General features: G+C 30.1%; 1 protein-coding gene and 1 pseudogene across 5 annotated transcripts in view; one reads left to right on the top strand and one right to left on the bottom strand.

Annotated features, from left to right (window-relative positions):
• The window catches only part of LOC107166486 (uncharacterized), a 155,090-nt gene that overhangs the window by 55,179 nt on the left and 73,400 nt on the right, over positions 1-26,511 (bottom strand). The window lies entirely within an intron of this gene.
• LOC149055791 (uncharacterized) lies at positions 17,489-25,522 on the top strand (annotated as a pseudogene).

Raw genomic sequence — 26,511 nt, 5'->3', positions numbered from 1 at the left:
TGATTTTTCGTTCCATCGTTAACGGTTATTTAACACCTCATCTTCGGACGACGATGAGTATCGTTATCGAGCAAAACATAGGTAGGTATATCAATTCGTCCCGACACATAAAAAAGTTACATTATTAATTTAAAAGAACAAGGGCGATATTTTACTATAGATAACACAGTAGGTAGGTGTGCGCGGACAGTCGTCAGCACCTCCTATGACTGACAATTTAAATTAGATTCAATACGGAAACATATTACTTATAAATGTTTATCATCGGTATTATCGTATATGCCACCAAGATAGCTGAATTGCTTGATATCATAATATGGCGTTAAGTATTTTTTCATTAGAAATACTACGATATCGGCGATCGTAATAATATGTATATGAATTGAAAATGATACATTTGGAAAATTTCTGAACGCGAGTTTACTAAAAACTTTTTTTTTTTAAAACAGCGAAGATAAATCGCAGGATTGCACCCAGGGCTACTGGCGGCGAAAACTTATCGCTGGACCCTAAAGAACCAATCATTTCTAAAGGTTCTGTCAAACAGAAAGCGTTATTTTCACGTGGCATGATTTTGTAATTTGTTACAACGTCGCGTTATTCAGGCTCGTGAAAGCACCACACCGACGAGCCATTTACCTCATCTTTAACGCGTTCTGTTTGACAGAGCCTTTAGCCGATCGTGGCGCGAACGACATGATGGCTGCCCATAGGCCACGTAAAATCGAAGACGACGACGTCGACTATTATAACACACACATACATGCACACAAGAATACTTACAACTATAAATTATGGTATCGTTTTATGTATGGCACACGCGTCGTTCGGCCGATTGATTTAGTGAGATTCGTGTGGGCACACTATATACGAACGCATGTATATAGGTATAGTAGGTATTTAATACAAGTACGGAACACAACGTATGCCTTACCTGCTGCCGCCGTCACACCGTTGTCATAACCCACAAATTGAAATTGATGAAAAAATAAATGGTGTCCGGGGTCGTGACCGAAGGTGTGAACACAACAATGTGAGAGTAGACTGACACCACTCGCGCGGCCGCGACCGTAAGACGAATATAACTTGGTGAAGCACGGTATACGAAATGGAAAATAATAATAATAATAATAATAATAAAGTAACGATATGAAGATCCCTTGGGGCCAACCGTGTTAGAAGACGGTGGTGGATGATGATGAGGAAAAGAAGAAGAAGCGCACGCGCTCGATAACAAGTGTTCTTGACACGTCTTATGAGCGAGAGAACGGTGAGCGTGTGTGAAAATTCAAGCGATATTATGGAAATGCGTTTTTGTGTACATACAATAATAACAATATCGTGTGTAGAAAACATAATAAAAACGACACGAAGAAATAATAAAACTATTACCATAATAAATTATAAACCGGCGTCTTATCGGTCCGCCGTTGGGCTATGTACCTGTATAGTTAAAATGTTTAGTACAGGACGACTGCGGTTAGAGGCTAACGTCACAATGATGAGCTTCTCGCCGCAGCTCATAATGCCCGTCGGACGGTTTTACGTCAGAAGCGCGTAATCTCAGTCCCTATACGATGAACGCAGTCATTTTACAATGTTTATTGTTTTTTTTTTTTTTTTAAACATAATTTTATGTACTGTACAGGCGGACATCGTGTGAAAAGTCAATCAACCGAGATTCACAAAAATCCAAGACGGATCTACACAAGTACAAAGTATACTAATAGGTACTCTATTAATTTCAAAACAGAGAAAATATATAATTCGGGCGAATGATTAAACTTTTCACAAAAAATACGTATTATTTCCTCAAATCTTTTTGACAATCTCTACTCCGCCACAAGCCTAGCTAGGCTTAAAGAAGTAGATATTATATTATTTATCTTATTATTATATTTACGTTATAATGTATTCGTAATAAATTATAAAGAAACTATTCAATAAAAAAAAAAAAAAAATACAAAACTCGGTGATATTGGACAAAACTTCTAATTCGATTTGTAAGAACAATCTGTATACCAGCAACGGGGCATCGAGTTGACTTTAAAAGGGTGATTCGTTATAAAAACAATATTATCATATTATTACTTTACAGTTCTGTCCTCCTTCAAGTTCCAACATTTGATTTTCCGCGTAACTCTCTTTTGCCGGTAATATATATCGCATACAAAGATTATTTTCAACAGGAACCTATATAAGAATATTTAGCATTTTATTGGTGACGGGTCTTTACCGGCGGAGCCCGCGACAAGAGATGGTGCTAGGTATAGCATAATTCCTCCTCTGCTGTCGGTTTAAACGAAAAAAAAAAAGGTTTAGCATAATTAAATAGGCACACAACACACGTTTGCGCTACGCCTATAAGGATCCATATGTGTAAATTAGCGTTGACGGACGCAAAAAATCGTTGCCAGCGAGCAACGCTGAATGCACCTCGAGCGACAACGTAGTTAATCAGTCGTATTTGAAGGCATACCGCAGGAATGGACATTATAATATAATATGTTTCGTTAAGCAGTCGACCGATTGTTGTGGTTATTAATATGAATACACTCGCCCCGGCGTGTTTTTTTTTTTACGATTATTATTTTGGTTTTTTAATTTTCTCCATCGAGTTCGGCTTTCAAAACGCGTATTTAACGCGGCATAAATTATTTAATATTATTACAATATTACACGACGCCGCCGCCAGTGAACAGTGAGAACACTCATATAATATACACAAACGGTCCGTGGAATATATATTATTATAATGTATATAGGTACCTTAACTACATATTATAATAGTATTATATAACGACCGCGGCATTATAATAGAATCTTGCAGTGTGTGCGCGCACTGCAGTAACAAATATTATAATAAATAAATTTCCGAAATAAATGACAAGAAGCGCATTCATTTTCCTTTGTATTTTGTTCCCCTCCGACCATCTTACAGATAGTCGGGGCTACTGGTGTGCGGCGGCAAGTAATACATAATATCTCTGACGTTTTGTAAATCGACCTCCGGCTTGCCGGAAATTATTATAAAACCAGCATGTCGGCGGGCTTAAAAAAGTTCCATGGATTTAGTATTGTTTAATTTATCTGAACGAAACGATTCATTTAGACTAAAATCTGTTTGGTTCCAAACTCAAAAGGGTTATGGGTAAAAATTAAAAATCTCATAAAATTGTATTTAAGAAATGAATACACTTTCATTAGCAACGAAGGCTAACACTGTAAGCGCAACTAGGGAGGGGCTAGGGGTTTAGTCCCCCGAATCTCGTAATAGCTCGCACCCTCTGAATAAATCATCACTTTGTTTCCTAAAATAATAATGTGTTTAAAAATTCAACTGTAATTCTTATAAAAAGTCTAAAATTATTTTATATTACTTATTATGATAAATATGGTAAATATCATTAGCTGTATTATGCCTCCATGTCTTTCCACCAAAGTATTTAAAGTTACCTCCAATCGTATAGGAATATCGTATGGAGTAATATTGTATAGTGTTCAAATGAAAAGTAAAATTCAACTCGATAAATTTAATTTACTTGAACTTTAAACGAGAATCGTCAATGAATAAAATATTCTACTCTGTCTGCTGCCAAGTGTAGCAAGTGAAGTGATCAAAAGACAATATACAATACAATGATAAAAATAATAAAGATAATGTTGATGATCATATAGCAATAATAAAAATATACACAGTGAAGACGAGAACGGCCACGGCCCCTGACACAAAAATCAATCATCGTTTCAATGTCCAGGTCTCGCTCGTCGAAAAATACGTATAGAGGTCGTTCATCATCATAAATTCATAATATTATATTATATTGTTAAAACGCGTTAGGTTAGATTACGACCCATACACCAACGATGATTTACAAAATCTGACTATAAATAAGAATTTCGAACGCAAACGCAGACATTATTAAACATCTATAATATACTATATAATAGAATCGTTTGACCACTCGTCAGTCCTCAAATGGGTTCGTCTATAAGCACTACGAAATAAATCTCATCGCATCTTACATTCGAACAGAAAAAAGTGATATTTTTATTGTGATTTGGAATCGGCTATATAATTTATACTTTGCCTTTTCATCTTTTTTACATAAAATAGTTATTAAAAAAAATTATGCAAAAAAATATTTATTTTAAATAGCCAACAACATTAATTTATTCACAACAACGATAATATAGGTGTATGATAGATATATACGTACTGCATAAGTTGTTACTGAATGCACACAGCATATTACGCCATAATTACGTTCATATTTTATTACCTATTTTCCCCGTTCGTTGAGGTGCTTATAATATAATAATATTCACATGCAATTCTCTGGCCAACAATATAAGGTCTGATCATCATTTAATCATATATGTTTTGTTTTTGTTTTTTAAGCAAACAGACGTACAATTATAAACCCATTAAAATAAGAACGCCAAGCTGATTTATTTTATTTTTAATATTATTTATTATTCAAATAGAAATCATTTAATATGTCACAATTAACGTCTGGATATTTTATTTGTTTTATTTATTACGCACTAACTATATATATCTCCTAAACATAATTGGATATATTTATATATAACATATTATATACGAATAAATATGTATTTATTCAGTTACAAACTAAATCTTTTTCCACCATCCTACAATTCTTATTAACAGTGAAACGCTTTTACTTTTAATAAGATCAATAATAAGAAAACCTTCATACCATGGTGTGTTAATATGAGGGAAATTACAAAGATTAAAATTAGATTTTATAGGTAATACACACTGGAACAATCCATCATGTACACAGGAACTTAATATATTGTATTTTAATTTTTAGTAAAATGCTGTAAATATATGGCAGTATATATATATATATATATATATATATATATATATATATATGTCGTAGTGTACGAGTTTGTGGTTGTTGGTTTTCAATATTATATACATATTATCAAAATCAATGCATCGTGGTTTACTGAATCTGTAACTCCTTAATTTGGGTTCAAATTTCCACAGATGTTATATTATTATTATAACACATCCCCTCCATTGATGTTGATCACGATTCAGTTGCTTCTCACAAATATTAACAATGTAAAATCACTCTGGTGCATTGAATAATTTTAATAGACTTGTTCCCAAAACTCATGAATGTAAATACACCAAATGTAAGGTAATATATATATATATGTATGTATGTTAAATTAGAAGTGACTTAAACACTGGATTATAATGCATCTCGTTAAAACCTATATTATTTGTATAATATAGTATATGCAAATCAATAAGTTAGGTAGTTAGTTTATGTAAAACAATCTGTTGATTATGTATTTAAGTAGTCAAAATACGCCTTAGTTTATTTATATAAATAATAAATTCAAAAAAATAGTGGTTGGAAAAATAACATACCTTCTAACTAACAACTTTAAAAATTAAAAAATTAAATAAAACCCAATATAAAAAATTAGTCTCCCTTTTTGACTTCATTAAAGAGGACGCACAACAACCATTTGTTATCTCGGTTATCGACTTTTTAAATTTACAGATTTTAAGTCTGGCAGTTGGTATCTGGACATAAATTGAAAAATCTGAAACATAACCAAGAAGTGTCCCAGGGTTTCAAGGTAGATAAATTTAAAAAGCCTGGATGGTCACCTTCGCCAAATAAAATACAATGGGTACTTTCTAAAAACAATAGTGAACAATGGTCACCTTTAAAAAAAAAATTAAGGTGTTACAATTTATATAGTTATTAAATGTTTAAATACATACTAAATTTGTTTTGCGATTTTTTGATAAATAATTTGTAATTTTAGATCAACTAGTATTAAAGAATGCAACTACTCAAAAAGTTCTAAAAATAGTAATCCTGAAAATGATGGTTAAATATACAATGGTATAATATACTTTAAATAGTATGTTTTAATTTTTGAAATAAATTACTAAGATAACCAGCTTCTTTGTGTTTACTGCTATAATGACTATATACAACCTTTTTAATTTTTAGACTTGCTTATATTATACACATTCACAGGTTAATTATTTTAATGTTGATCTTTTTAGAAACTATAATTAATTAAAAAAGTATTCTATTTGAGATTTTTAATGCACTACCTATATATAGTAATAGACAGTGTAAACGCTAGTTAAGAACGCTCAATATCTGTGTAGAGCACTGCCATTTAAATTATATTTTTCAATTGGTTGTTATGACATAAAAATACACATTATTATTACTTCTGAATTTTTTTATATTAATTAGGCATAAGCAGTACAACTTTATTTTTCTTAAACGGCAAATTTAATTAATTAATCAATTTTGATAGTTTAACCAACTTTCTTAGTCAAAACCTACCCAAGTTACAGCAATTCAACCAAAAAACCTCAAAATGAGCTCGGTTTTTAGTTTTTTTTTTACTGTAACTGAAAATAATTATTCTAGATTTGTTTAGCATTATTCTAGAGTGACATTTTTACCCCTATTCATTAAGGTTCATTAAACCTTATTTATATAATTTTAACTACTGTATAATTTTCACTTTGATTTATGTATAAATTCTAACTTTTAGCAGAATAAACTTGGTAATTGAACATATATTTTGTAAAATTAAAAATGTACTATTTGTTTTAGAATCTATAAAGAAACAACTGAAATTCAAGAACACTAGTGATCACGAGATTGAAGAATCTATAAAATTATATTTAGCTCAAGCTCCATTTGCTGATAAAAAAAAAAAAAAATTATTATTTTATGTTGTATAATAATATATGATTTGTTAAAATAAATGATATTACAATAAATTCATTTCATTTTTTAATTATAAACCTATATATATATATATATATATATATACATATGCTTGTGTATATTTTTATATAGTATATACAATATGTACCTGCATAATATAATATTAATATTAGGTAGATACAATAAGATACAAGTAATATGTTATATTGAATATTATTTTGAAAAAATGATTCATATTTAATGAGTCAATATTCAATAAATCATAAAAACGGTTACTAGGGAAATATTTAAGAATATGAAATAATTAATATTACTTATGATTAGAGCACAATATTTAATAAATATTTTTTAAGTAATGTGAAATAAATATATAATTTTGGTTCATTCAATGTTTCTGTTATAATATTGGAGATATATTAAAAAATATATCTTCAATCAATAACCAATATTCTACAAATATTATTTTTATATATTATTTAAAAAATAATCATTGTTCAATATTAAATAAAATATGTTTATTTGTTACTTGGGCAGGAGATCCGGCGTGACATACTATGAGGCGGCTGCCTGTAGGTACTTTTAAGACCTCTGTATTTTCTTCATTTTGCCAAATACGTCCACGTGTATGATTTTGAATAACCCAGGTTTCATCTAAGTAGATTACCGGTCAAGTATCACCGTTCCTACAAAACTCGTTCATTTTTCTAAGAAATTTAACGCGCGCAGGGCACAGCTACAATATCGGACCGTTCCATCAAGAATTTGCGACCGTTGTTACATTTGTTGTACTTAAAATGAATTTGTTTTAAAATTATTTTCACCGACGATTTTGATCCACGGTAATTTAATTTTTTACTCAGTTTCAGTAATATTTTAGCACTCGTTGGAAATTCACGCTTGTCGAAAAACTATTGACAACTCTTCTGACCACTTCATTGTCAAAATCATCAAGTTCAGTGACTGATTTCTGGCGACTGTATTTTTTCGTGGTGATTGAAATTTAAGGTCATTAGAACTTCCGAAACATAATGATTCTTATTGATTTCCAGATTTTTTACTTTCATTACATATCCGCAGTACAGATCTCAGACTCACTGCAGAAGCCTCGGCCGTCCTCTCCTGTGATTGTCGAAAATAATCTACCAATTCCGGCTTACCTTTGCACATGGCTAAGGTTTTAAAAAAATGTATATACGTTTTATATTGTTTTTTTTTTTTTCATTTGGGAATGAATATCGGCTGACATTTCGAAAAAAATAATTTACAAAAACACAATTAATAAAAAATACACGCAAAAACAAAATTAAAAATTGTAAAATATTAAAACAGTCGTATAAAAAAATCACATATTAAACTCAAACGATAGCAATCGACACATACACGAATGGCAGAGGATCGAAGACTAACACATTTTGAAAAAAAAAACGGTTTCCCTACACAATTTATTGGTTTCAATAAAATGACAATAGGTACAATAAAGTTAAGGAATGCGGTCGCCAGTGTCAGATGTCCAGTTTGAATGGAAAAATGCCGCGCTTGACGGTTACTTTCACCCTCCACTAAATACAATAACACTAAAAACGTATTTTTTGGTGTAGCAAGACATTGTTTTACCCACCCACCAAAAAGTAACAAATATATTTCTTTGAATACTCTTCTCTCCTTATTTCTAATGTGTAGCGACGTATAATCCGAGTAATGGGATAGGCACTTGGAGTTATGAAAAAATTGTGCTTATGTCATGTAATATTTTGTAAATAATATGTTTAATATAAAAGAAAATGACTAACTTATATTGATATATATTTGATATTATCATAATTAAATTTCAAGTCATAGTCAGGACTCGGATTTGAAAGCACTAAAAATAACTGAAATATACGCTATAATATAATGACCAAAGAAGTTATGCTGTTATACTGTTTTTTAATAATATAATATTCAAGTTTAATGATTAATATTAAATTTTTCTCGAAAATTAATGCATTACACCTATAAGAATATAATTAATTAATGGTTTTTAAAATTTAATATATACCTAATTAAAAATCAAAAATTAGTAACGTTACGTTTAGAATCTAAAAGTATAATGAGCTTGTTATGGTAACATAATTCAATTATTAATTTTTGATCGCTAATGAAAACCTAAAAACATTAATTTGAAATAATAAATTTATAACAATAATTTCATCTTTGTTATGTTTTGGTTGCCATGGCAACTATAACGTGAAATAAGTCAAATAGCAGTTCAGTTACATTTTACTCTCCCTGCACCCTGCTGACATCTTGTACCTAGAATTAAAAATTGATGTATCTAGTATTTTGTATCTAGATACGTTTTTCAAGGATCTTGCCCAGCCCTACCTCTACCCACAAAGCAATTTAATTTTAGAGATAATCCTATTCCAAAACAATGGGATGTGGTGGTTTTCGTGTGTGTATTAGCTGAATACTTGACAAGAGGTGCAGTATATTATACAAAACAGAAATGATAATAATATGAAGCCAATAATGAAACCTGATCAAAACATGCGTTTGACACCGATTTTTATTCAAAGCCCACCGATAGTGGAAAACAGTAGAAAAAATTGGACCAAAAATGCTGATATCTTCAAAAAATAAATTACTACCTAATATTTATAATCTACGTCAAACAAAATAAATGGTATCATTTAGTGTTGATATACTGTGACACCCAAGACGTATTTTTTAGGTGCAGCAAGACATAGTTTTACCCATCCACCAATAGGTAATAAATATATTTCTTAGAATACTCGTCTTCCCATATTTCCAATATGAAGCTTTATATAGGTACTCGTATTTATGTATACCTATAATTTATTCGTATTATTATTGAATGTTTAAGTTATAACTGTATATTTAAACAAAAAAAATAATCTAGTAATAATATATCAATTTTATACCAGTTATTAGTTTTATAGGTAATAATAATTCAAATAAAATTAAAATTTATATGGGATTCAAAATTCTGATCATTTTTTTTTTTAATTTATTTTATACCAAATGGATCAATATCGTTTAGTTTTATTCATTTCTAGACTTTATTTGTCACGCATCCTATTATCAAAGGTTTAATTTAAAAAAAAATATATATATATTTGTATCATTGTAAATATTATTTTTAGTGGTTCCATTTCTATATTCTGGCCTACTTATCATATTTACAAATCATGAAACGGAAAGTTATTGAAATTAAAGTTGTATATTATGTCATAAATTCGATAAATAAAATCATTTGAACTATTCGATGACTATTGTTACACCTTTCCATCACTTCTCGAGACAACTATTGTACAAAAATAATTTAATAAGTCTCAAGAACAGCATGCAATACCCGTGTAATTACAATATTATTACAAAACACCCCCGACCGTAATTGTTTTCTGGCCTCGAGTAGTACCTACAGCTTTATAATTAAATATTAAAATATAGATTTACGTAACAGAAAATCGATTGTTGAAGACCATTACCCTCTCAACGGGACCGTCTTCCTCGTGTTTTCGTGTTATCGACGTCCAATATCTACAAGTAGGTAAGTAGAAATGTACGTTGCAGCGCTTCGAAGTCTCCGATATAATAAGTGCGGCGGCGCCGTTTTATGAGTGATCTTCTCTTCGCTAAGTAAACACGTGTGCTATACTATATGGTATACATATGTTTACCTATAAATAATCTACCCGAGACGATTCGTATCATAGAATTTTATTAATTTTCTCTACATCCGCTCGGACAATCTGATCAAGAAAGTAGTTGTTTGGTTTTAAAACAACGCACGCGCGCCACGAGATCGCTCAAAAATATAAAATATTGTATAATAATATGTATATTCCATTGAAACGCCAAGAGTACAGCCCGTGGGTCAGACGAATCTTGATGATATACATACCATTAAAGTAACATACTACGCACTTGTAAACGATAAGAGATCGGTAAAACGCGGAAATACTCTATATACTTATAATACCTCTTTATTGTTTATGCCATGAATACGCACACTTTTTATGTAATTATTAATGTATTATACATAATATGGATATAGGTACTTTCTCGATACAGAGTTGTGCTTGACTTGGAGGCTCCATAAAAATTATTATCAAATAATTCCATATTATTCGTTCTTAAATAATAATAATTGACAGTACGCATAAAAGGTAAAACCATTTGTATCGTAACACGGCATATCATCACACATAAGTCGTATTTAATAGTGAATATTAATGGATGACAGACGAGTATATAATACGCAAATAATACGTTTTGTTATATCACCTAGGTATACTAGGTGTAACTCATAAATTATTAACTTGTTTAGTTCAAACTATAGAGTACATATTATAGTGGGATATTATATTAGTATATGAGATCCCGTCCATGGTCTTTTGTTTTAAACGCTTTCACTATATGTTATAACTATCTACCGGTAGTCATCCGTTATCACCCACGTTCGTGGTCCAACAGCTCTACACCAATCATTTACTAAGTCATCAAAACAGATAGGTCCAGCAGAATGGTGTATAACTGTATTAATTTGTGTACCACATTGTTGATAACATATAGGTACGAACCGCAAAAGTTGCAAGAAAACAAACATCTCATCTAATATGCTTTATAAAAATATGCGTTATTTGTAAATTCAACTATACAATAATGTAGTCTGACAATAAATTAGTACAAAACAGTTTCTTTTTTTACACAAAATATAAAATGAAGTTTCGTGTGCACTTTGTACGTAGGTATAATAGATTTCCTAGTGGTTTGTCAAATCAACAAGAGACCGCCGAAGCCGCCAACATCGCCGACTAGTGTGATAAATATATATATGGATAGGCATCAACAATACCTATAAGGCTATATAATATACGCATATAAGTATATAGGTAGCTACAATAAATAATACCGTGTAAATTGTGTTCGATTTTATAACGTAATCGCGTTTCACGATATGGAATAAATTAATGTCACGCTGTTTTTCTGCAAAATAATTTCTACTATGAGGAGCGGCAAGCTTGAAGGCATTGAAAACTAAGCCATCGCACAGAACCTCACGTGCTTAGAAGTTGGAAAAATAAATTATTAAATATTTTTATGATTTTTGCTAATATAATTAATTAGTGATTTCGATGTTAGCTTACTATTATCAATCATAATAAGGGTAAACGGACGTTTCACCCCCGCCGTTTCGTAGGTTGTAATATATTATTGTACTCGTCTCCGATATAACTGATGATGTTATAGAACTGTGTGATAGACAATTTATCTGCACATGCATACGTGTATCGACAATGTCTTGAACAATTTATATTATGTTATATATTTGAGATAAGTATGCTATGAAATGTACCTATATGCGTCTCGGCAGACCTTACCTTTTGTTAACCTTGCAATGTTTACCGCCGGCTTGTATACTTCAATAAAACCCCTTTGTCTCAATAATCATCATATTATATCTAGAATTTCTAATAAAATATCATACGAAAATAATATATATGAAATAACAATGTATACAGCATGTTGGTAACTATTTTTGTGAGGCTTCATTAAAGTGTGAGATATATCGGTTAAACATCCTTTGTTACCATTACGTACGCAATGTGTATGAGGGCGTACACAACCTGGACGTCGCCCACTATTTCACCGCCCCTAGACTTAGTTTCGATGCGATGCTGAAGTTCACGGGGCAAAAGCTCCAGTAATTGCATGATTACGACATGCTATTAATGTATGAGAATGGTCAGTGTATTATTTTTTAAATATGTATATAATAATAATAATCTTATTAATTTTTATAGGTATACGTGGTAGTTTGGTACAAGCGAGTAGAGGTATGCGAAGGAGAACAATGTAAAGACCCCGGGATATTACGAAACGAAGGAGAAATCGTGGATAATTTATCAGGACTAGGAGTATATATTATATTTACTATTTTTCAAAACATGTTATTTTTTCAAATTTTTATAGGTAACAACTTGTACGGAAGGGCAATGTACACGCCATAAGGTGGGTTCAACTGGGTTAAATAGATTTTTTTAACATTTTTTCTTATTTTTATAGGTACATAGAGTGATTCAATTTAACCAGTCGGAATGGCTGGTTAAATATATTGAGTGTAACACCGTGATGAAGAAGAAGGTGAGGAATGATTTTTAGAAAGACTTCTTTAAATTAATGAATAATGCTGGATTTGGTATGTTACTTTATACTATTTATTATATTTACTAACATTTTATTTTTACAGGTAAAACAATGCAGTCTAAAAGAAAGGAGATGAAGATGGAGTTGGTGTCATGCGAAAGGAGGTTACCTACAGAAACTTATTAACAAGAGCACTTTCAAACACTGTAAAACTACAACGAGAACCTTAACGCAGTTGCTTTAGAGAACAAAATTATTAAATTTGATAAACCTATATATATATATATTGGTAAATATACTTTAATCATACACTTTTATAATTCATTTATTAACACATTTATTTTTTACAGGATTTGCAGTGCCGGACATATCCAAGACGAAAATGTACGAGTACCATTATAACGTTATGAGAAAACCCTATGAGATAGAATTAAACTTATGTACACTGACACAGGTAAATATATTAAAGCTATTCTCATGTATATAATATATTAATATCATTATTTTTCCAGGTTATTTGATTTATCATAATAGTACTAAGGATTTTTATGCAGACTTGTCTCAAATATATCACATAATATAAATTGTTCAAGAGTCAAGACGTTGTCGATACACCTACGCATGTGCAGATAAATTCTTCGCTCGGTCATTAAAAAACAATAATAATCACAATAATACGTCGTTATTATTACCAACACATATCTGCCAAAATATCGATTTCGGGGTTTTTACGGTATGTGAAAGTAATAGGTCATTATTTTGTTGTGGAAAAATTTGATATCAGTGGGACGATTAGTTTTATTTTTATAAGCATTATACAAATTGACTATCTACACGGAAAACAGAATTTGATTGTGGCAAAATATGATAAATCATTTATCAGGTTTTGCCACAAATATTATTATGTGTCAAAACATGATAATTTCTATAAATAGCAGATATCATGTGATATTCATTACAGTAAACAAAATGCATTTTGATAGCCGATAACGATACTCTATAACAGTGGTCTTCAACCGGTGGGTCGCGATAAGTCTTCTTTTTAAAATAAAAATAAAATTTTTTAAATTATAAAAGGTAAAAAAATAATTTTTTAATAATTAAATTTAGAAATTTAATAAATGAAAATACAGTTTAAAAATAGTAGTGTATGTTGTGTATTATGTATCCACAATATTTTATAATTTATTGTTATTCTATATTCTATTCTATAATATTATAATGAATATTAAATCACGGTATAATGTTTCATATTACACTGGTATGATTGTACAGCATTTTATTTATAATGCCTATTGCAAAGCATTAAGCAATTTTCGATTTTTTATAAACCTTACGTGGGTCGCGAGTCCAAAAAGGTTGAAGACCACTACTCTATAATAATGTAATATTATTAGTTTTATTATTTTCATTATGATATGATTTGTGTCTTGTTACTAAGTATCGTAAAGATTTAAAAAAAAACTTAACCTAACCTCGAATGTACTGTACAATATTAAAAAGCATAAAATTGCTGTTGCCTACTAGATATTCTGTATTATAACATTGTTATTTTTTAATATTCCTATGACTTTTTTTTTAAATATTTGAAATGTCACGAGCGCTAAAGCTTTTAAATTTAGCCAAAAAATTGTCTTATACGGAAGATAATAAAAATATTCATCATGGTAAGTACCTAATAGCACAATATTATTGTAATGCTAAAAATATTAACTATACTTAATATTTTTATTGAAAATAATATGATAGTAACTAACAAGAATTTCAATAATAAAGATAAAACTACTAGAGTACTTCAAAATGAATATGAAACTCCACTTTCAGATCAAGGTAAGGGCAGAAACACATTGATAAAGATGTCATGTGTATTACCTAATATTATACATAATAATATTATTATATGATAATATAATATTAGGTAATACACATGACATCTTAATTCATAACTTAATTTACAGATTATGAACAGGGATACCCTATGAATGATGTATTTAACAGTGACGATTTGCCATTATTTCTTCATTCAGGTTAATAAAACTTACTAAAAAAATACTTTGATTATAATATAGCTATAGTTATGTATTTATTAAATCGTATCATTTTCTTAATTTAGATAATGCTCAGTATTGTGATTTACAACCAGTAAAAAGTCCTGAAGCAGATGTTGACAATAATAAGATAACAAATCTAGAATTCTGAAATTATCTATGCATAACAAGTTATAATATTACTTATATCAAATTTAAGTTTAACTGTAATTCTAAATTTCTTTAGTCTTGTAAATTATTTGAGTAAATGTATTTAAATACTTTTATAGTATTTAGAATACATTTAAAATGCTTTTTGAATTAAGTATTTGAAATTTTGGTAAATTATTTTAACAATGTCTTGAACATGATTTACTATTTTATTTACAATATTTTTTCTCTTAAAAATGATAAAAAAAATGTTTAATAATACTTAGTTGAATGTAACATAACAATTTTCAAAATCAAAACATGTATTTGATGAAGAATTACAAATTTTAAATCAGAAAAACCAAGACTATATTAACATGGTTGAATTGGCCTACAATTCAAAAAAAGAAGACAAAGTATTATTGACTACTACTCCATCTTTAAAAGTTATTGTTTTCGACTTACAACAGTGTTTGCCTACTCCTGACTTAAAAACCAATATTGTTTTTTACAAACGTCAACTCTGGACATATAATGAAACCATTAGAGACTTGAGTAAAAATGAATTTTACTGTTATATGTGGCATGAAGCCATAGCAGGAAGAGGATCAATTGAAGTAGCATCTATTTTATACAAAATTATTCAAGGCAAAATTGATAACAATATCACTCACCTTATTACTTATTCGGACACTTGTTCCGGTCAAAATCGTAATATAAAAGTTGCATTACTGTTTATGTTTGCTCTTCAAAATCATCCTTCTCTTCAAATTGTAGATCAGAAATTTTTGGTGCCAAGGACACACACATCTAGAATGCGATAGCGATCATTCCAGAATCGAACGTTGTAAAAAACAATCAGAGTCAACAATATCAATACCAAATGATACCAAGAGTCATTAAAAACATATCAAAATTCCTAAGTTTATTGTGCATGCATAAGGAATTTTATTTAAATGGTTAGGTTAGACATACCAGTAGAACTGCTTGAAATATTTGGTATTCCAACATCACCTGTAAATTACCATGGAAGTGAAAATAATAAGGACGTAGCTGGACATTGTGTGGATAGTATTGTGGAATTAGACAAAAAAAAATTGAAGAATTACTCAAAACAAACATTCCTATAATTTTCACAGACGAACAACGGGGAACACATGCATTATGTAATAATTGTAATTTATGTAAGGTCAAGTTTTCCCTAGAAAATCATAAGGTGGCAGATCACTGCCATTTATCAGGGAAATTTAGACAGTCATTATGTAATACGTGTAATCTTAAACTCCAAACACCTAGCTTTGTACCGATATTTTTTCATAATTTATCGAGTTGTGATTCACATATTGTCACTCGTCTTGATTATGACGCACATTCAATTTCGGTGATACCAAACAGTTAGTAAAAGTTTATAACGTTTTCAAAATATATTAACAACACTTTCACAATAAGATGTATAGACACATTAAGATTTATGCCCGCAAGCTTATCAAAACTTTCAAAAAATTTAATTACACCCGGATTTGAAAAGTTTAGAGACAGAAAAATATTTTTCATCTGAAGATTTACCACTTGTTACCCGTAAGGGAGTCTACCCTTATGAGTATACAGATAGTTGTGACAAGTTTGAAGAAACGGATTTGCCACAGAATTTTTACAGTTCACTGTACGAATCACATATAAAAGATAAACATTATGATCATGTGAAGACGGTTTGAAGTCATTTCAACTGTAAGACACCAGGGGAATACTCCGATCTTTATTTAAAAATTGATATACTACTGTTGGCTGATGTGTTTGAAAATTTCCGAGACCAATTCATGAACCATCGGTACCTCAAAATACACCGTCACAAAATACACCTCCACCTCCGCAGTACAATGTAATATCGTCGCTAGACTTATTTCCAGAACTTGAATCATCTATAGATTCACCGAATATGTTAATTCCTCATGCGCATATAAGATTACACACGACGCAGCCTTCAGACCAGCCATCAGTCGAAATGGATTGGAGTGATGATGGAAATAACGAGCAACTCTATAGACTTATGGACAAGTATGAGGGATGGGGTAGTGATTATGACGAAATTAATGAGTTGTATAAATAAATAATATTTTTATATACCTGAATTATTATTTATACGTGTACAAATATAATATTTTAAATCTGAACACAAATAATATGTTAACGGGTGGTAAACACGTTCGTGGTATATTTTATTACAAATATATATATCTTAAAAATGATAACACAAATATGATAACATATTTGGTACATTTGCTGTAATAGTTATTACTAATAAGTATATGTGACGGGGTGGTACGGTGGTCGCTAACAGGCTCGGGTTCGAAACCCGGTTGGATGAAAAAATTTTTTAACTTATTTTCCCCGGGCGGCAGCCATATGGTGCCCGCCGCCGGCGGCGGGCACAGCACGGGATCAGCTGCCGTATGTCAGGGATCAGCTCGAGAGCATAGGAATTAGCTAGCAGGATCAGGTTCTAGAACGGTATTTTTCACTCTACTGTGGTGAGTGTAAAATTAGTCTGCTCGACTGTTTTTAAACTACTTCGGCGCCACTGTATCAAAATATAACTTAGAAAAAAAAACAATTGTGATTTACAATTAAACATATTTTTAAATTGATTAAAAGAAATAATGCATTTTTTAAACTGTATTTTTATGAAACACTTTTTAGTGAACAGTAGGCAGCAATTTATATTTTTCGTCGACTGGAACCAACGATGACAACAAATGCGAGTCAACCTCGCACACTACAAGTCATATATTTAGGTTCACGACCGACATTACCAGTATCACTGTTAATAAGATCTAATCTACATTTTTAGCGGCATCATCTTTTGAAGATCTTCCCATCATCTTTAAAATTATAATAATATCGTTAAACGCTAAAAAAACGGTATACGTTTTTGGTCCGTCACGAGAAAAAACCATCACTTTCGCCCACCGTCCGAAACATCATCCATCCGTTAGTACTTAGTAGATGTAGTTCACGTGTATAATATATTATATACATAAATACCATAGATAACACAATAATCAATTAATAACTAATATTATATGGACATCCAACAGGGACGAAAACTTTAAACGGCTAAATGACTATGTATAGTGATAATAAGAACGTAAAAAGTACCATGAGCACAGTAAATTAATTATGCACATAAAAAAAAACATATTTGTCGACAACCTTTGTACTGTAATTATAGAATGATGCCTATATTTTATTAACCTGCTATTACTGTTTTTTTTCGTGTATTTTTTTGTGCCACATCGATAAAACAAGATTGATGTATAGAACTTTTTTATTATTAAAAATAAAGTGTACGAACACCGAAAAACTAGTTGAATTATTTGTTTATGGTAATTTGATTATCTATATTTTATTTCGAGCTATACATTCTTATAAAATACAAAAACCAGACAACTCCTTAATAGTGTGGTATATATTTGAGTAAATCAATATTAAAATATCATTTTTTTATAATTATTTCAATATATTTACTATTCAATCAACACATATACATTATAGAATGATCATAAGTGAAAAATGTGGAAGAATTGGTAACATAAAACAAAATCCTAATGAGATGACAATTTATTATTGAATAAGTAATTAATAATTCTTATCATCTATACCATGTATATAGGCACATGACCTTGTTTTTCATTATTTATTTTGAATGTTCAGAATGGTATAACAATATAATATAATATATAATATAGAGTCGGGAAATACTTGAAATTAAAATGCAGAAAAACAACACTCTTATTAGGATATATACCTACTAAATTAATGGTGAAATACCTGTTTACAACGGCACACATATTATAAATAAAAAAAAATTGCACATACAACAATTTAAGTTAAAAATAATTTAACGCATTATCTTTCACACAATCATATGGGTCATCAAATAAAAAAAATAAAATAAACGTTATAATTTTATGGATCAAAAGTCAGGAATTATAAAAGTAAGAAAAAATGAATTATTAAAATGAGAAATACCTACCACTTTGTTGAGAATTTTTTTGGGGAATATCACGGAGACCAAGTTCGTTGTTAACAAGACATCACTACCTAGTAATATGTACTCGTTGATAAAACAAGATATAAAAATGGTTGAGCGAATTCATATTTACTAGTAGTACCTACCTATAACGAGTGTTATGTGAGTTAACGTTGTACATGACGACGACGCCAAGGACGATAATAACAACAACAAGGATGAGGCATTTAGAGTTACAATTTTCATTTCACCCAGACTTATACGTAGCGAGCGTATGATGTAAAAATCATACTGCCAAGGTAGAAAAACACGAAAAGAACACACAACAGAAAATACACCACAGATTACGGTGCATTATTTATGACTATTTTACATAATAATATATACCAATAGTCATAAACTAATACGATGACATACTATTCCACGTATTCTAAGAATTAAATCTTAGTTAAAAAGCGATAAAAATAACGTAAAAATCGTGAAATATTAAATGGTTATATACAACACCATCAGCTATTCTAAAATATCCTACTAGGACAGCAAAAAGGGAATAATAAACCAAATACTGTAACACTAAAAACGAATTTATTAGGTGTAGCAAGACATTGTTTTACCCACCCACCAAAAAGTAACAAATATATTTCTTTGAATACTCTTCTCTCCTTATTTCTAATGTGTAGCGACGTATAATCCGAGTAATGGGATAGGCACTTGGAGTTATGAAAAAATTGTGCTTATGTCATGTAATATTTTGTAAATAATATGTTTAATATAAAAGAAAATGACTAACTTATATTGATATATATTTGATATTATCATAATTAAATTTCAAGTCATAGTCAGGACTCGGATTTGAAAGCACTAAAAATAACTGAAATATACGCTATAATATAATGACCAAAGAAGTTATGCTGTTATACTGTTTTTTAATAATATAATATTCAAGTTTAATGATTAATATTAAATTTTTCTCGAAAATTAATGCATTACACCTATAAGAATATAATTAATTAATGGTTTTTAAAATTTAATATATACCTAATAAAAAATCAAAAATTAGTAACGTTACGTTTAGAATCTAAAAGTATAATGAGCTTGTTATGGTAACATAATTCAATTATTAATTTTTGATCGCTAATGAAAACCTAAAAACATTAATTTGAAATAATAAATTTATAACAATAATTTCATCTTTGTTATGTTTTGGTTGTCATGGCAACTATAACGTGAAATAAGTCAAATAGCAGTTCAGTTACATTTTATTCTCCCTGCACCCTGCTGACATCTTGTACCTAGAATTAAAAATTGATGTATCTAGTATTTTGTATCTAGATACGTTTTTCAAGGATCTTGCCCAGCCCTACCTCTACCCACAAAGCAATTTAATTTTAGAGATAATCCTATTCCAAAACAATGGGATGTGGTGGTTTTCGCGTGTGTATTAGCTGAATACTTGACAAGAGGTGCAATATATTATACAAAACAGAAATGATAATAATATGAAGCCAATAATGAAACCTGATCAAAACATGCGTTTGACACCGATTTTTATTCAAAGCCCACCGATATCGAAAACAGTAGAAAAAATTGGACTAAAAATGCTGATATCATTAAAAAATCTAAATTACTAATATTTATAATCTACGCGTCAAACAAAATAAATGGTATCATTTAGTGTTGATATACGTAGATGATATGGTCATAAACCAATCTCATATTATGGCAGTATGAAAGAAATAGTAGACCAAATACTATGACACTCAAGACGTATTTTTCAGGTGCAGCAAGACATAGTTTTACCCAACCCACCAATAGGTAACAAATAATTTCTTACAGTACTCGTCTCCCCATATTCCCAATGTTAAGCAACCACTACTACACGGGAAATTTTTTTTTTAATAGTGTTTTCATAATATTTATGTCGAGTAGAATCTAACGTGTAATATAAAACAAGTTTACTTAGTATAATAAAAATGAATTTATTAATAATATTATTAATACTAATTAATTATATTTATGTGTAATAATAATAGTTCAAACAAAATTAAAATTATGAATGCCAATTTTCTGTTATTAAAATAAATAAAATGAATACTAAAATGTAGCTGTAATCGGTTTTAAATGTTTTTTGTTTTCATATTCTAGGGTCCCATACTAGGTCGATAAAATTCTATCTATAATTAACTTTTGCGATCATGTTGAAGTCTACGTGGATTCAAAAAGCGTATAAAGTTTCCAGCTATTGGCCAGAGCTGTTAGTATGCGGACAAAAAATAAACACATTTGGTGATTAATCATGTGTTTTTAAAAATCTTTTGTAATTCTTTTATAGTCTTCAACATCTAAGGTTATTAGTCCAGTTTTACTCAATCCGTTAGTAATTTATACTTTTAGTACCTATAGTTACTAGGTATAGAAATGGTACTTTTTACCATGATTCATCAATTTACTATAGAATATTAACGTGGTATATCAGTTATTAAAAAATAGCGGAGGAGCGAAAACAAAGCCATACCGATGAAAGCAATTTATTATGAAGTCGTCAGATCGCTAAGCGCACGCAGTCGTGTACCTACACTGAGACTTCCGGACTCCCGCGTGTATTAAGTGGAGGCGTAATTGCGCGAGTGGCAGACGACCGGCAATTAAATCCCCTCGAGCTACGACACACGAATAAGGTTGCACGAGCGCATACCTCAGATGTAACATGACAAACATAATATTATTAAATTATACTCCCCCGACAAATACACCGCGGCATTACGTGAGCGCAATGACCAACGATCGCCATGGATGTGCATTATTTTAATCATTATACTTTATGTTTAAATATGATTTATATTTAAATAATTTTGCTTGTTAATAAGTTTTCAGGAATTTGGTTCTACCAAGTATAAGTTTTTAGTCAAAGTCATTTGCGGTCGGCCACTTTTACACTTTTTACACGTTCACTTTTCCCGATTTTCCACATCCCCTATGTACACACTCACAACATTCATATCATTAACAATTATAACTTCTTATTATCAAGTTATTTACCTAATTATTGGTATTTGGTAACATTATCTTAGAACTCATTAGTAATCAATCAACAATATATAATGCAACATAATCAATTATAACAAATAATATTAATAATGATGATGCATATATTATTAAGTGCTCCATTAACTTAAAATTGTGTTATGTTTTGTACCTAAAAAGTATAGTAGGTATTGCATAATTCTATTTTATAGTCACTGTTTTTTTCTTAACCTTATATGCTTTGAATGATATAGGTACTTCTGCCAAGTAAACCCGAATAAATTCTAAAATTTAAAATTTAATAATTAAAAAACATTAACAAAATCAAAAATGTATCTAAATTAATTTAAATAGAGTTCCGATATATTTTTTTTTATAGAAAGTTGATGAAGAATCTTGTTTTTAAAGTTTTAAATGTAAGATATGGAAAGTGTTCATAATTTTTGACCAAAAAAATAATAACCATATATACGATTAAAATAAACGTACCTGTCCGTGTAAAAATTATTATAATAGTAGGTAGTACTTAATAATTAAATTATAATTAGTAGCATGTACACGTTAGATAACAATATGATATATTATGCCATCATCGTCGTAGCCGCCATTATCGGTTATACTGTTCATGAAGTTTATGACCAGTGAAAACGAAATTAAGTCAAAACAAACCACACGGCTTTAAGCGTTGCGCTAAATATCGCAGTATATATATGTATAATATTATATAGAGACACTTATTTATTTTATGATAATGACGTAATCCCGATTTGCTTATAATTTGCCACGGAGAAATAAATCTGCCTGAGCGCGACACGACACAACACAACACGACCTAAGTCCCAAACCCACGTCGTCCGACGCCACCGTCGGCACCGCAGCGTGGGTCTCCCCCGTTATAAGACTGCAACGTTTTATTTATGATAATTTTCGCTGCTCTTCCGTTGTGCGAGTCATTTATTTAATACATGAACGTATGTAAAGTTTTTATTATTACTTTTTCATCTTCGTCGCGACATGGAACAACAAATTTATTTTCAATATAAATTTTCAATGCATAATAATTAAGACATGACGGCCGCCGCCGCCGCCGACACTGCCAGACCGACGCAGATCACCGACATCTGATTGCGCGACCAATATTATATAAACATAATCCATAAAATGCATATTAAACAATTTACCTGTAGTTTCCGTACGCATTACATTAAAATAATATATACGAATTTATGCTTATCCACGAATATATATTCTTATATATACGAGTATCTATACCTCTCGTTTTTTTTTTATATAATTTGCATTATTTAATTTTTTAATTTTGTATTAGCCATGCAAAAATGTTGATGATCTGTAATGATATAACTGTAACTAAATTGTCTCTGAACAGTGATGAATACATAAGTTAGGTACATTTTAGAATTATTTAGAACAAAGCGTGTTAGCTTAACTTATTTTACTAAATAGGAGATCAGGAGCAATTCAAAGATTATTTATCAAAACTTTTTTAACAGCATCGACCGAAATATATCAAAAAGAAGTTTATTTATCTTTATCCGAAATAGAACGCTAGCTCACTAAACAAGATGCAGGTCGTAGAATACCCATTATTTTTACTCCAACATTACAAAAAATTACATTAAAATTTTTACTATAAACAAGAGCAGTAGATGATTTTATCGATGAAAACAACCCATACTTATTCGCACTGCCATCATATTAAAAAAAAAACTGTAAAAGAGGTTCTGACACAGTACGAAAATTAATTGTCGACAATAGATCAATAATCCTGTAAACCTCGCATAAACTTAACTAAGGAAGCAAGTAGCTACGATCACACAAATTTTTAATTTATTTGATAATGACCTTTATCTACTGCTGTCGTTGTTGCTGCTGCTGCTGCTGCTGCTGCTATATAACACCATGCAGCTGCTGAAAAATGACGAGCTCTAGTGGAGAAGACCAACACTACTGTCGTGAGACCGTTCTACTGGTTTTATAGGGAATTATTTATAAAATATGTTTTTTTCAAAATCTTTTGGGATAAATTGAAAGTGTAAATGATTAATAGAATTATTCGAATTCTGCATAGTTAATTTCTTAAGATTGGTTTCATGATCATAGTTAAGTAATGTAATTTAATACGAATAAATAATAATGTGATGTATTTTTTATTATCATTAACTATTATTATTGTTGTGGATTTACCTTGATTGTGAATTTAATTAAATAATAATGATTAATGAATGATGAATTGATAAAATGTATATGGCACTGTAGCAGTGTAGCCACAACATTACTTAATTGACGTAGTCGAAAAATCAATTTATATTTATAAATTTAATTTTTATTCAAGTTTATTGAGAAAATGAAATTAATTTTCTATTATACGTGCCAAAGGGGGGGGGGGGGGGTCCAGACCCGGAGTCCACCCCCTTGGTTGCGCCACTGAGTGGCGTTGACTCGAGTAATAATTTATCATGTTTATACTGTAAGGCGTTACATGGGTTTCAGTCTGTTAAAAATAAAAATTCTTTAAAAGATTTAACAGGCACAACATTTAAAATATTTAATATCTTACTCAAATTTATGCCTAATAATAATCGTTCCTTAATTACCAAAGAAAATTGCTTATTATTATTCTTGATAAAAATTAAATTGGGGATCACCTATTCAGCTTTAGCTATGTATTTTGGTATACACAGAACCACTGTAGCTAGAGTTTTTTCAGATACTCTTTCAATATTAAGTGTACAAACAAAAGATTTTATTTTTTGGCCAAGTAAAAGAACTGTTCAATAGTGATTGAAAGCCAAAAGCTTTCAAAATAAATTACCCAAATTGTAGGTGTAGGTACATATAATAATAGACTGCACTGAAATAAGAGTTGAGCAACCTTCTACTGCAGAGCAAAGAGTCTATATAATATATTCAGGGTACAAAAGTTGTTATACAATTAAGTTTTTAGTAAGTAAACACCCAGTGGTATGATAAACTTTTTGTCAAAATGTAATGGTGGTAGGTCTAATGATACTTTAATTACCACCGATTGTGGTTTTCTGTCATTACTAGAACCGGGTGATGATATTATAGCTGATAAAGGGTTTCCAGGGGTTATAACAGATTGTGAAAGGCAGAATTCAATTGTGATAATGCCTCCATTTCTTCACAACGGTAGGTTCACTGAGGATGAAGTTCTTGAGACACACATATTGTGTGTTAGCTATATTCGCTAATGTCAGAATTCATATTGAAAGAATATTCGCTAAAATGAAATTTTTGGAATTCTTAATAAAATAACTATTGACCTTTTACTTAATATTGATAATATAGTTCATATGTGTTGTGTTTTAATTAATATGCAATCACCTATAATAAAACAGTGATTGTATTTACATCTTAGAAACGTGAAATAATGCTTATAATATTATATTTTCTTATGAATTAGTTTTTAGGTATAATTAAGATATACAAATGTAAAAATAATAAAAATGTAATACAAACTGATGATATTATACAGAGAATAATATATTAAGAAATTTGAATGAATTAATTGTTTGCTTATTTCTAACAATAGTTTACAACTTCAAAAACTCAGACTTAATATACAAATTAGCAGTCAAAGGACACCACTATTTTGGTTTTTGCTCTTCGTTTAAAAAATAAGCTGGTAAAAATTATATGAAAAATAAAAATTTTTCTACTTTTGGTAAACTATTCAATAACAACGAAATGTCCCAGTCACTCGATAACATGGAATTCGAATGCCAATTTTGTCGTGTTCAACGTTTTTTACACTTTTTTTTTTTCTTAACACCAGATATGATTACTACTGAGGACCGGCCTGTTGTAAGTGAGTAATACCTTTTCTACTGTTTATAAATAAAACGACTAGGAGGTTGAATAATTTTCGATTATTTTTTTATTTTTTATTTTGTTATTCATACGCTTTTTTTGATTAAAGGAACATTCCACATATCAATACATCAATAGCCAATAAATTGTTCTTACGATACTCGGGGTGTCACTCAACAATAACCACTTCAGTTTCGTTTAACCAGCCAGTCATGTAATCATTTTAAATATAATTGATCGTATCATTACTATCATTGTAGAGTTCTGCGGTTCTCGCCAAAGCTTCGCAACCCAATTTTGGATAATTAATTTAAATTGTATGAATCGGTTATTACCGACTCCTGTCTCCTCAACGATCACAGTTAACGTCAAACTATAAATGTTTTAAATATGCACACGTAGTCCATGGGACACATTGGGGGGACTGGAGGTAAATTGGAGTGTCTTAGGTACACATTGGCTCAAAGCATTTGTATTTAAATAGCGATATTATATTGATACTTTGATGTACATAATGCGT

The sequence above is a fragment of the Diuraphis noxia genome, unplaced genomic scaffold, assembly GCF_037042655.1.
Source record: "Diuraphis noxia isolate RWA-SAM2 unplaced genomic scaffold, SU_Dnox_SAM2 contig0004, whole genome shotgun sequence".
NCBI lineage: Eukaryota > Metazoa > Arthropoda > Insecta > Hemiptera > Aphididae > Diuraphis > Diuraphis noxia.
Note: the sequence above shows the minus strand (reverse complement) of the source record. Positions and strands in the feature narration are given on the sequence as shown.